Consider the following 12,046-nt stretch of genomic DNA (forward strand, 5'->3'; position numbering starts at 1 on the left):
TGCAGCTTTATAATAACATTGTCCATTTTTTTATTCTATGCTTCATTTCTAAAAACTCAGTAGTTATTGTTACTGAGATTCACCTAATATCTTAATGATTTTCTCTGGTATATCTTCAAGATCATTTCTTTGACTGATAGAAATTGACTGAAAATTCAAAAGGGAAAGTGATTCTTTGCCACAAATATCACCTTATACTTACCTACTGGCTGCATTTTGCTAGCTATTTTCTTCCCTAATCCCCTAGAATGCTTTGTTGGATCCTTAATGGTTGACACCAGTCTCCACTATGTCAAATGGCTTCATAATAGCAATATTTTCACTTTATTTTTCACCTCTTTTCTAGGTAATTTATGCATATTTTGAATGATATGGGGCCCAACACAAAGTCTTATGGAACATCATTGATGTTCTCCACCCACAGTGGTAACTGGCCATTTACTGCTGTTTTCTCATTCTCTTTTTGAACCATCTTTAAATATTTACCAAGATCAGTTAGTCTGTAGTTTACCTAATAAATGTTTGTGGTACACATAGTGAGCCCAGATCTCCTTCAGCACTTGCCTGTTATAACCCCACAAAGTCGGTTGTGACAACACAGGGGTAAAATTCTGTGTATATTCACCTCTAAGAAGTGAGACTAGGTGATAAAATATCTTCCTTGGCCCACAGCTCCGTGAAACTCTGCAGACAGCTGCTATCTGAGAATGAAGAAGAATGTGAAGAGCATGAACATAGGGGATTGTGTGACTGTAGCAAGATTGTATTTATAAACTAACAAGCTCATAAAAGTATTACGACTAGTACATTTAAATATTAAAATGCAACAAAATCATACTGAATCCTCACATTTTTCCCACATGTCCCAGAAGGCTTTCTACAGAATGAATACAAGAACAGCTATGAATCAAGTATAATTCTGGCTGCAATAAATAAGATCAACAAGCAGCCCTAAGGGTAGCTCCAGCAAAGGAGTTTACCATCTTTTTTATTAGTTATATAAACAGCCTCAAGATATTTTGTCATGTGATATCCCCCTGGCATCTTTAAAAAACCTGAAACCTTTTAATCTGCCTGTAAAAGCTTGTAATGTGTAGCTCAGTCTTGTAGCCCTGTGCCTTATCTCCATGTACAGCAAAGGCTAATTTGTCCCCTTTAAGCCTTTCACTGCAACCTGATGCTCTCTTAATCACCCCCTAAAACTCTGCTCTGTTTATCCTCTTTTACAGAGACAGGTGCAAAGGATTTTATTAATGCAATACCTTCTTAAGTGGTTTAGTTTATCCCTTGCTATTGATCCAATGGTTTAAATCCATTAAGAGGGTGTGAACGGACACTTTTATTCTTTGCTTAATAGAATCCATTCTAGAAAAAACAGGACATAGTATTCTGTCCTCTTCTACACTATTTTTTCTCGCTAAAACCTGAGACCAAAATCAGATTACAGAACATCTAGGTGCTATGTATTTTGGTTGACATTTGTTTTTCTGCCTGTTAATGTCCAAGTAATTTATTCAGATTTTAAAAATTCATATATAACATTTTTGTAACAATATTAATATTCTAAATATGACTGCATAAAAAACACCTGTTGAACTTTTCATACAGGCTATATGTTACACAAGACATGGACATACTGGAGAATCTGCATTGAAGGGCTACAAAGGTGATTAAAGGTCAGGAGCATCTCATTTGTGAGGAAAGTCAGAGACAGCTAGACTGCTCATCCTGGAGAAGAGAACCCTTAGGGGAAATGTCGTCAATGTGTACAAAAGCCTGAAGGGATGGTGTGAAAAGAACAGAGACAGGCCTTCTTCAGTGGTGCTCAGTGACAGGACCAGAGTCAATGGGCAGAAAGAGTAACACAGGAGATTCCCTCTGAACATCAGGAAATGATTTTGATGATGAGGGTGATTGATCAATCACTGGCACAGCTTGCCTACATAGGTAATGCATTCTCCATTCTTGGAGATCTTCAAAAGCCTCCTGGGCATGGTCCTGGGCAATCATCACCTAGCAGGCCAGCTTGAGCAAAGGATTGATCCAGATGTCCTGCATTAGTCCCTTCCAACCTTAATCTTTTTACATTCTGTGGAACGGTTAATGGCAATTCAGTCTTTTCTAATCTGAACACATAAATTTTTTTGTGAATGCTCAGAGATCCCATTAATTCAAGATAATACCAATTTTTATCAGTCCAGAGAAGTCTTTGTGATTTCCACATGAGTTATTACATAGCAGAGTCAATCCAAACTTTTAGTGTGCTCTGCCCTGGAAAGAAATGCAATGATAGCTTCCTGCCATGAGCTTTTAGCAGCTAAAGTAAACAAGCATAGTAAGAGATGACATTAAACAAGACAGGTGTAATTTTTCTTTGACTTTTTAGTAGCAATAAATAACAGTAATGAGGTTTTGAGTAGTATCTAACCCCTTTCATGCTTAGCCATGGAAAAAAAACAAGTCTTCATGACAATGGCAGTAGAACTAGAAAAGTATACTGTCTCCATTAACAGGACCTCAGGGATGAAGGCTGGTTCACTGCCTTTCTTGATGACTTTTTAAGCAGTAATTCCAGCATGACTGTCAAAGAATGAGGCATCTATATGTGGAAAGAAAGAGTGTTTAGAACCATTCAGGCTATTCTAATGAAAAGCAATATTAAATTAGCAGCCAAGAAAAATACTAGTCTGCTACTTATGGATTCAGCGGAGATGTATGGGATGTGTGCTTGTTTGCATAACAGAGATACATCTGTTAAAGTAAAACAGTTCACATACACAGCAGTAAGGGAGTAGTTCTACGATAAAATATCTGTGGTTTGGAAGCTATCTATTTTTTAAAATATGTAAATTTGCTCTTTAGAGGTGAAAATCTTGTTCTTTGCCCAAGTTTTATATTTATCTAAGTTTTTTGTGAGTTTTAAAGTTCTGCTTGTTCTCTAAGGAATTTAACAACCTCCAGGTTATACTACTCAGGAAAAAAAAAATGAAGTACTATTTCCACTGAAAGAGTAGTACTCCCTTTCTGTAAGACAAGAGGAAGTTTGCAGTCTCTCGCACTATAGTACATGCTCTCAGTGAGGTTATTATGCTGCTATTGGTTCTGCAACAGAGTGGAACCTGGTTAAGTATGAAATAGTTCACTTTAGCTTGTGTGGTGGGCCTAGATTTCTGAAAGAAAATATGGTGGTATTTTACATTCCTGCTGTCTTCAGGAGTTCTGTTATTTAAAATCCTCTCAACGTCTTGCAGTTCTACAGATGAAATAACCATATATTTATACAAGTGTTCTCAATACTAGAGAATAGAATGGCCTTCAAGTATGAACAGAAGCGGAATGAGATGGCAGACAAAGGTTTTGTGGATTTATTCCTCTTTCCCCTCTCCCCTTGTATCTTCTCACCTTGCAGTCTGGTTAATGTCAGTGTGAGCTGACAACAGACAAATGACACATAGCTGCTGCCATGCAGTCACCACGTGCCAGCTGACTGCAGCTAGTGCCAGCTCTAACTGAAGGCAGAAGAAAGAATCCTTCCAGCCTATTTCTCCTTAAAGGATGGGGTTTCTGTCCTGTGAGGATTCAAGTACTTTAAGCAAATTCCAAAAAGTTAAAAAAGAATGTTTTACAAAGACTCTGCAAATCTGAGTCAATAATAGTCACAGAATAAAACATGTGAAGGCTTATGCATGAAGGAGCAAGTGAAAAGCATTAGGGAGGAAGCACAGGTTGTTTTTCTTTCTCTCTCAATATCCTTTTTCTCAGATTTCCTCTTGTAACTCCTGCAGTATTTTTTTAGTGTGCTGACAAGGCAGTGCTGGCGGAACTCTATGAAATCTTTTTTCACTAATGCAGGAACCAAACGTTCTATTGGCTCTTTTTTTACCAGATGTCAAGGGTATTTGGTTATGCTCCCAACTATTGGAATTGGAGGGGTTACTGTCTAGTGTAATTGCTGCCTTCCTCCATTCTGTTACTGCTGCCAGTTTCTACTGAGCCAAATCAATCCTGACAGCTGGCCAGATGCTTCTTGTGCCAGTCAGCAGGATTCTGGTCTCAAAAGAGCATCTGGTTATAAGGAAATTTTGCAGCAAACTATACAGTCAATCTTGTTTTCTAAAAATATCAACATAAACACTGAAGAAAAAGTATTTAGTAGCTTCACTAATACACTGTGCTTTTTAAATGTGGGGGTGAGCACTCAACTTTTTCACTACAGATTCCATTTATATCGCATTAATGGAGACTAGTAAAAAGTTGTGGGGTTTTTGTGGATAAGCTTTGTATGTCATATCTTTATTACAGTCTGTGTAGCCCATAGACTCAAAAGCAGCTGCCTGAAGTGTAAGCTAACAGCACAGAACACATTTTCTCTAGTACTTGTTTCATGAGGTCACAAGTTATTTTGATTTGGAAGAGCTTTGGAAAGTGGACTCTTCAGATGACTTAGACATTTTTTCTACTACTATATAAATAGCAAATAATAGGAGGGTTTGGGTTTTTTGCTGATCAGAGCAGTTAGAAAAGAACAACACTTTCCATAGAAGGCATCATTGTGTTCTCTTGCAGTTTTTTCAGATAAACCTGGATTTATTTTCATACAGCTTATTTTCACTTTACTCACGAAACCTTTTTAAGGGAATAATGAAGAATGCATTATTTCCATACCGTCTTCATTACTTTTTGACAAGGTAGAGTGCTTCTATATTTATTTCACAGAAAAAATGCCAAGTATGGATAGGCTGACTGGTTTTTCATTTAATCATTTACTTTTCTAAATGGAAGCAGTTTGCATTATGATCTAAAAATATGTCTGTTCATCCAAGGAGTGAAGAAGAGGGAATAAAAGTTCCATACAGGGCAAAGGCTATTTACTCTTTCGATGTGTTGGTCCACGTGTAAGAGAGTATGCTTTGGATGCCTCTGCATGCGCTGGAACATACAAACGTTTCTTGCAATACTAGAAAGCAGGTACAGCTGGTGAAACCCTACTAAGCCCTCAAAGAGGCCTCCCACTGCCACTTGCATTCAATTGTTCTCACAATACCATATAAAATGGCTTGTTCTGCTTTCATTTTCTGTCATGAAAACAAGCTGATGTTGTCCATATATCAATTCCAGCATCTGAAGTCCACATGCTGGATGTAGTTGTTTCTTCTTTGCTGAGGATATTTCTGTTGGGGAAAAGAAGATGCCACAAAGTCATAGCATTTCTGGGACTATTTGTTTATTGAGTTAACTGATGATACTTCTTTCAACTAAGGTATTTATAAATTGCAGATTCCTTCCAATGGAAGCCTCAGGTTTTCAGCTTTTCCCTCTTTTGACTTATTTTGACAGTATAAAACATCCTTTAGAGTCATTATACTAAATTATACCTCCACTAAAGAAACTCTGGTAGAGTTCACATATATGGTACGCTTGAGCTAAAAGCAGCAGCAAGAAGAAAGGGGTGAAACAAGGAATTAAAACTCCTGGTTTCTCATGGGACTTCTCACCATCTCAGTCCTGAGTTATTTCAACTTACTTTACCATATTCAAAAGGCAGTTACCATATGTCCCCATTTTTTCTTCCCTTTAGTCACACAGCTCACACTGAGAACATATGTTAAGTGACTTTTTTTTCTTTTTGCTTTCTTTTGTGCTGTAAGTGCTGTCTGCTACTAACTTTTATATCACTATATAATGGATTCCTCACAATCATTGTTTTTTCCAGTTAATGGAATGTCCTGATTTGAAAAGTTTAAATAAATCTTGGAGTTACATCACTTCAGAAATAAGGGCACAGGAGTTAAATATCCTATTCACTTAACTTCATCTTTATTTCTCCATTTTCATTTTACAACTGAAAGCCTGGAAATTTTACATCTGTTTACCAATGACCACACACCATTTAACATGATAATACCAGCCAAATGAATCTCTCTTAAGTCTAGTGCTGTTAAATATGTCAGAACTGAGCAGCAGTTATTATTACCCTTAGTTTAAAGGTAGTGAAATGATCTCCTGGGGATAAATTCCTGTAAAGTACCAATTAGTATATATCTCTTTTCCTTGCATTGCTAGTACAATCCACTGTGACCAGTGAAAAGAATTCAGAAGACCTAAACATTGGCCTGACTTTTCTACGTATTGTATTGGGAGACAGTAATTAAACTCTTAGTATATCGTCTCCATTTCAACAAGGTGATTTGAGCTTTTATCAAAGAAAAAAGTCCATATGAGCTGTGAATCCTCATTCTGAAGTTAGCAGGAGATATTTCTGGCTAAACATTTTGCCCACAGCCCTTGTTCTTTCTTGTTTCTTCAATGCCTCACCTCTGTGCTACCCTTTCTATGGGTTTCCTGCCCAGGATTAATCCCAGGATTAATCTATTTACATGTTTTAGATGAGGGCCACCAGCATCCAGAGCAGCACCAGCTGATTGAAAAGCCTGTTATTGCTGCTATGGAGACCCAGTTGAGGAAAACCTACTAATTTTTTGATGCCACTCAGGAAGATCTATGTGAATAGACTAAAAGGCAAGCCAACACGGGAACAAAAGAGCACCTGTGACTAGAACTTGCACTTGAAGAGGTTGGGAAGTATGGATGCATTGCTAGGAATGCTGTGCCGGTATCTGAGAAAGCAAAGTGTTTGGGAGGAAGCTTGAAATCTTGAAGTCCAAGGGATCCTGGGTGAGATGATGAACAGGAAGTTTCAGTACTGTTGTAACCAGCCAAGTGAGTATGACTGACACAGATTTCCACTATCTTAACCATTTTCCAGCCTTTCCTCACAACTCAACTAATCACAGCCATTTTGCACAGTGTGTTCATTGAGGTGGCTGGGCTTTCTGCATGTATTTTTGTCTCTCTTTTCCCCAGGAATGCCTGATTCTGGTGGAGCATCATGCCTTCTCCCCTCCTTATTCAGGCATCTGGCCTGACACATAGAGGCAGGTTTCTCTGCTGCTATCACAAATGTTTTGGACAGCAGCAAACAGGCCTGTTTAATTTTCTCTCTGCCTGTGCCTTTGCTTGCTTTCCAGAAGTTCAGCAATGATCTCTGCTCCACATAGCATTGTCAACATGCATGAACACAGCATTGCTTAGGACTATAATATCTGTTCCAGCTGTGCATTTTCAGAATTTGCATAAAGCTTCCTTCCTATGGATATAATGCATATTTTGCATGAGAAAACAGTGTGCAGTGACTTAAAATTATCTGAAAAAAACACCACTAAATCCCAAGTTTCCCTTTTTGCTGGGCAAAGGGCTTTCCTGGTTAGCATAAATTGAATTCTAATATGTTCTGTCTTGACAGAAGTCATTGTGTGTAATGCAAAATTTAGTTTTTGCATCTTGGTGCTCATTTGCTTGAAAGTAAGACTAAGAAAATCAGATTATTTCAACTTGCCTACCAGTTGAATGACAGATAAAAACATAAGAATGTTGAAACAAGCATCTTTGTAAACTGTAAGTTTTATTTCAGTTTTTTTTCAAAGGCCAATTCAAATTCTACCAAGTAGTCAATGGGATATCATAATCTTTATTTGGGTACCCTTGTTGTGAATTACAACTCATAAGAGAATTTAAAGTGACAGAACAATAAAGGTATTTTTGTTGGTGGATATTTAAAGCAGCTGTCTATCCAATTTTCAAGTCAAATATTTCTGAAATGTATGATTTAATGCAAAAAAAAGGGGGTTTGTTTATATCTGTTAAATGATTTTTATATTCACTCCTTATATTATTTCATGAGGCTTATGCTATGTATACAGTCATTAGGTAACTCCTAATATTGATTTTAGTTTTGCCTGAAGATGGAAGAAATCTTGCAACAAATGTTGAAAATATCGCTAAAACATAGATGAATAGGCAGGTGCTAAATGAGTATAAAAAATTTCTTAAAATACATTTACTGTTTTCAGTCAGTTTCTGTGCTTACTAAACTTGTAAAATTTAACTATGTGGTATATAGAATTAATTCATTACAGTCCTACTTAATTCAGTATGTACCATTTTGCATTAGCATAAAATATTTGGCTTTTTTAATCTCAAAATTAAATTCCACTTTAAAATTAATTCAGATTTTTTGGCCAAAGAAAAGCTATAAGAAAATACAAGTGCATGACTCATAGTCTCACTTCTATTGTACAAAAAATATTCAACTGAATTTCATTTTGGTTGACTGCCACAGATAAGGAGGTTTGGCATTCTGTAAGTGAGGGAAAGATAATGCCAGGCAGGAAGAGTTTTGCTGAGGAGCATCCAAATTCTTGGTATTGTACCTCCCTTCTCTGTGTCTTGCTGGTTTATGACTATCTCTTCTTTTTTTTTTTTTTTTTTTTTTTTTAATTGAAGACTTTTATGATGTGACTTCTAAGGAAGATATTCCATCGTAGATCTGAAATAAAAAATTCAGCACTGAAGCTGTCATCATAATTATAATCTGTAATTATGATTATGTAGTCAGATTGCTAGAGTGACTTGTTAAGGACCATAATCTCCATAAATAGGAGGATCTAGCAGAACACAGTGATGTGAACCTGCTCTTGTCAAATGATTAACACAGAGAAAAAGGCACTTCCAAAAAGTGGTTCACTTTTGTATGGTCACCATGAGTCTACCAACAGCAGAGTAAGAACAGGAGCCCATCTGACATGGAGCTGACCCAGGCTCTTCAGCGCACCTGCAGCCACCCACCTATGGAATTGGTGACAAGGCTTCAGCTTCTCTGGTGGAGACAGAAGCCAGAAACCTCTCCTGATGCTAAATTGATGTGGTGACAGCATTGATTTGGGAAGAGGAAGCTGGGTGCTTGAGTTTCCCAGAGGGATGCTGCAACCACTAGCTGGTCAGTAACTAGCTGAGGACAGTCAAGTATTTAAAAGGAATGGAGGCAAAAAGGGACGATAAGAGCAGTGGTCAGAGAGTATTTAGTCTGCAGCACTTGTAGGCCAAGCTGTGTGTCTTCCTATGATATTGTATCTATTCTGGACCAGAGCTTATTTCTATTTTTGCTACTTTTTTGGGACGTATGTAAGGAAAAATAGCAAGAGTGCTTTGAATTTGATGTCTATTTTAACAAATGCTTTCAGACATGTTTCTGTCAATTACATCTTTTATATAAATCAAGCAAGAATTACATTTCCAATTCATATTCAGATATGTTAACACATCAGATCTCATCATGATTCATCTCATCAGAGAACAGACATATTCCATAAGACCTACCTAACCTTTACAAAATAGGTTGTTCAGGAGTTCAGAAAGTTGCTGCAACTCCCACAAATGATAGAAGAAATCATATCCTATTTTTTGTGTGTGTGTGCGTGTAATGATTTCTGGTAATTTATATCTTTAAAAAGTTGCAAATGATTCATGTAGCAAAATGGTGACACTTGCTGAGTGTGCTTTGTGAGTTACTCATCTACGCTAACTTAATATGCCATTTGATTAAAGTCATATGCTCACAGACTATTAAAACAAGAATTTCATTGTTAGGAAAAAGAAACTTAGCAAACCATACATTTTTAATACAATGTCTTGGTATTTTTTTTTTGGTAAGTACATTTTGCTTTCAATAACCAAATTTTACAATTTTCCAGAGACTGTTGATTTTTTTATGATTCATTTCATCTAACTTTAGATGTCTAGATTGCCTAAGCTTCTACAGCTAACGGAAAGAGCAATTCCAAAGCATCCAAGGTATTTAACCTATCTTATGGCTACTTTTCAAGATGACCTGGATTGCTTTGTGCTTTTCTCTACATCTCAGTTAAATTTGGTTTTTAGATGCAGTCTAAGTGCATTCCTGTGAAATTAATAGAAGACTCTTTTCCCCCCTGTTCTGCAGAAAGGCTTAATGTGGTCTCAGTTATCTGAAGTTGCTAGAGTAGGACAAGTAATATCCATGGTGTGTTTGACTCTGATTCTCTTTTCCTAAACCCACAATAGAGAAGATAAACTTATTTTCCTTTCACACTCTTCTAGGGGAGTTCATCTATATTCAAATGTAAGTTCAGTTTTCATACTGCTCCAATGAATAAAGCTCCTCTAGCATGGCTTTCATAAAGCTTATAGAGAAGCTGAGTCATTCAGGAGTGCCACATTGGAGGACAAATGTATATTCCAAAGGCTACATATATTCATCCCTAAATCACAGGAGAGAGATAACTTCAGCAAATTATGTGAGAGGAAAAAAAGCAGTCTTTCACTCCTTAATGTAGGCTTGATCTAAAGCCTTATGATGCTGTATTGAATCTTTTAATATGAGTTTAATGACAATCCAGACATAATTGAAGAAAACTCATTGAACTGGAACTCAGCTTCTGTTTTCCTGCACAGCAAGAGCTTACAAAGATGAAAGGCCTCAAGTAGAAATTTATCTTAACTAAAAGCATTGTTTTCTCTTACTAGTGTTTAGTCCTCATTTTATTTGTTATAGCCTTTTCTACTATAATTGAAAAACTAATGAACATTAAGAAATAAATTTAAGTGATTTACTCATTTTCTCATGGGAAAGGGAGGGAGCTTTTCTTTAAGGATCCCTGGTTGTCTTTGAAAAGTGAGTGCTGTAACTACTGAGCTTCTTACAGTTGTTGAACTAACCATGATCTTTGAATTGTTACAAGTCAGCCTCCAAGCAATTGGAACGTCTTGCTCATGTTGATGCAATATCTAGTTACTGTGAGCTCAATTAAGAGACAAAATTAGAGAAGACAAGATCCAATTTCCTGGTTTTCAAAAGTTTAATATATTTCAATACCGTAAGGGGAACAGGCAACCTTTAATTCCTGAGCATGTTTTCCAATGGTTCTGCTGCTGCACACCAACCGTAGACAGATTTATGTTCCAATTTGATATAGTGACAGAGGTTGATTTTTTATAGACATAATTAAAGAAAGTGTTCACTGAGGTTTGTAAATTCATAGATACTTCACAGTATATAAATGTATTTCATCAACAGTAGCTAACCCAAATTATCCAACAATATTTTATAGAAAAGGGTCTGTTGACCCACGCCAGACTTTGATTTTATGAAAAGTGCAGCAATGGCTGTCATGAGGTTTTACAAGGTATTCATTATGCTTTGTAACATCAAATCATCTTTCTGGATAGATTTTTCCTTTGTTCTGTTTTCTACAAGTGAACCAGTGGCTGCATACATATCTACATCCATTGCTAGTGAAAGGAGTAACAAAATAGTACAATTCTAGGATTATGCAGACATATCCTTGTTTCTGTGAATGAAGTTATATCATTATATATCTAGTTTATCACAAGCATGAATTACATTTGCATTTTTAATTTAGATCTTATGGGATAGAACTCATAGTTGAAAATGCATTTTCTACTGTTAATGGTTAGATTCTGTGTATATGTATTGAACTGATCTTTGTTCTATCTAACAATACTTAATGGTCTTTGTATAGTCTTTAAAATTCTGATTATCTGCTTGTTTTAAATTTTAATATTTCACATCACTAGATTTATTTCATATATTCATTATATTGGGATAGTAATTGTTCATGCTGAGAAGTATATGAAAAGATTAATGGGTTGTGACTCAGTACCTGCTGAGGCTTCAAGGAAAATAATTTATGCATTCTTAACACACTTAACTTTGAATTTACTCCCCAGCAAAAACTATTATCTAAGGTGAAAGCATTCATTGACTTGTAATGGTAATAATGCTATCTGGATGTAGGGGTAATAACATGCATATTATTGGTATTGAGGATAAGATAAAGGCAGCAAAAAATCAAAGTATGTTGAGGCTAACCATAAAGGTCAATGGGAAAGAGACAGTCTTGCACAAATACATCAGTGCAGAAAGAATTACTGAGGAGAAAGTAGAGCTATTAAAAGAATAAAGTAGTGCAGGCAATTAAATAAATGGTAGAAATTGCTGCCATGTTATTTTTATTCAAAAATTTTCTTCAGCAAAGAAGTAATATGAGTAATTAGCAAGGAAAAATTGCCTGTAAAGTTGAACATGTGCAAATCAGTCAGCTGAGATACTGGGCTGCCCAAGATGTTAATATTTTTGTTTAAAAGGTAG

The 12,046-nt window shown here is 36.3% G+C and overlaps 1 protein-coding gene across 10 annotated transcripts in view; it reads left to right on the forward strand.

The window, feature by feature from the left end:
• GPC5 (glypican 5) overlaps positions 1 to 12,046 on the forward strand; it is a 603,769-nt gene that overhangs the window by 495,902 nt on the left and 95,821 nt on the right. The window contains exons 8-9 of one of the 10 annotated variants that reach the window (XR_005258709.1): positions 6,387 to 6,675; positions 6,717 to 6,844. The exons of the other annotated variants lie outside the window; for them this stretch is intronic. The gene's annotated coding sequence lies outside the window, so the exon portion shown is untranslated. Of the gene's footprint in view, positions 1 to 6,386; positions 6,676 to 6,716; positions 6,845 to 12,046 lie in introns of those variants that run through there. 10 annotated transcript variants of the gene reach the window in all.

Source organism: Motacilla alba, chromosome 1 (genome assembly GCF_015832195.1).
Source record: "Motacilla alba alba isolate MOTALB_02 chromosome 1, Motacilla_alba_V1.0_pri, whole genome shotgun sequence".
In the NCBI taxonomy this organism is placed as follows: Eukaryota; Metazoa; Chordata; class Aves; order Passeriformes; family Motacillidae; genus Motacilla; species Motacilla alba.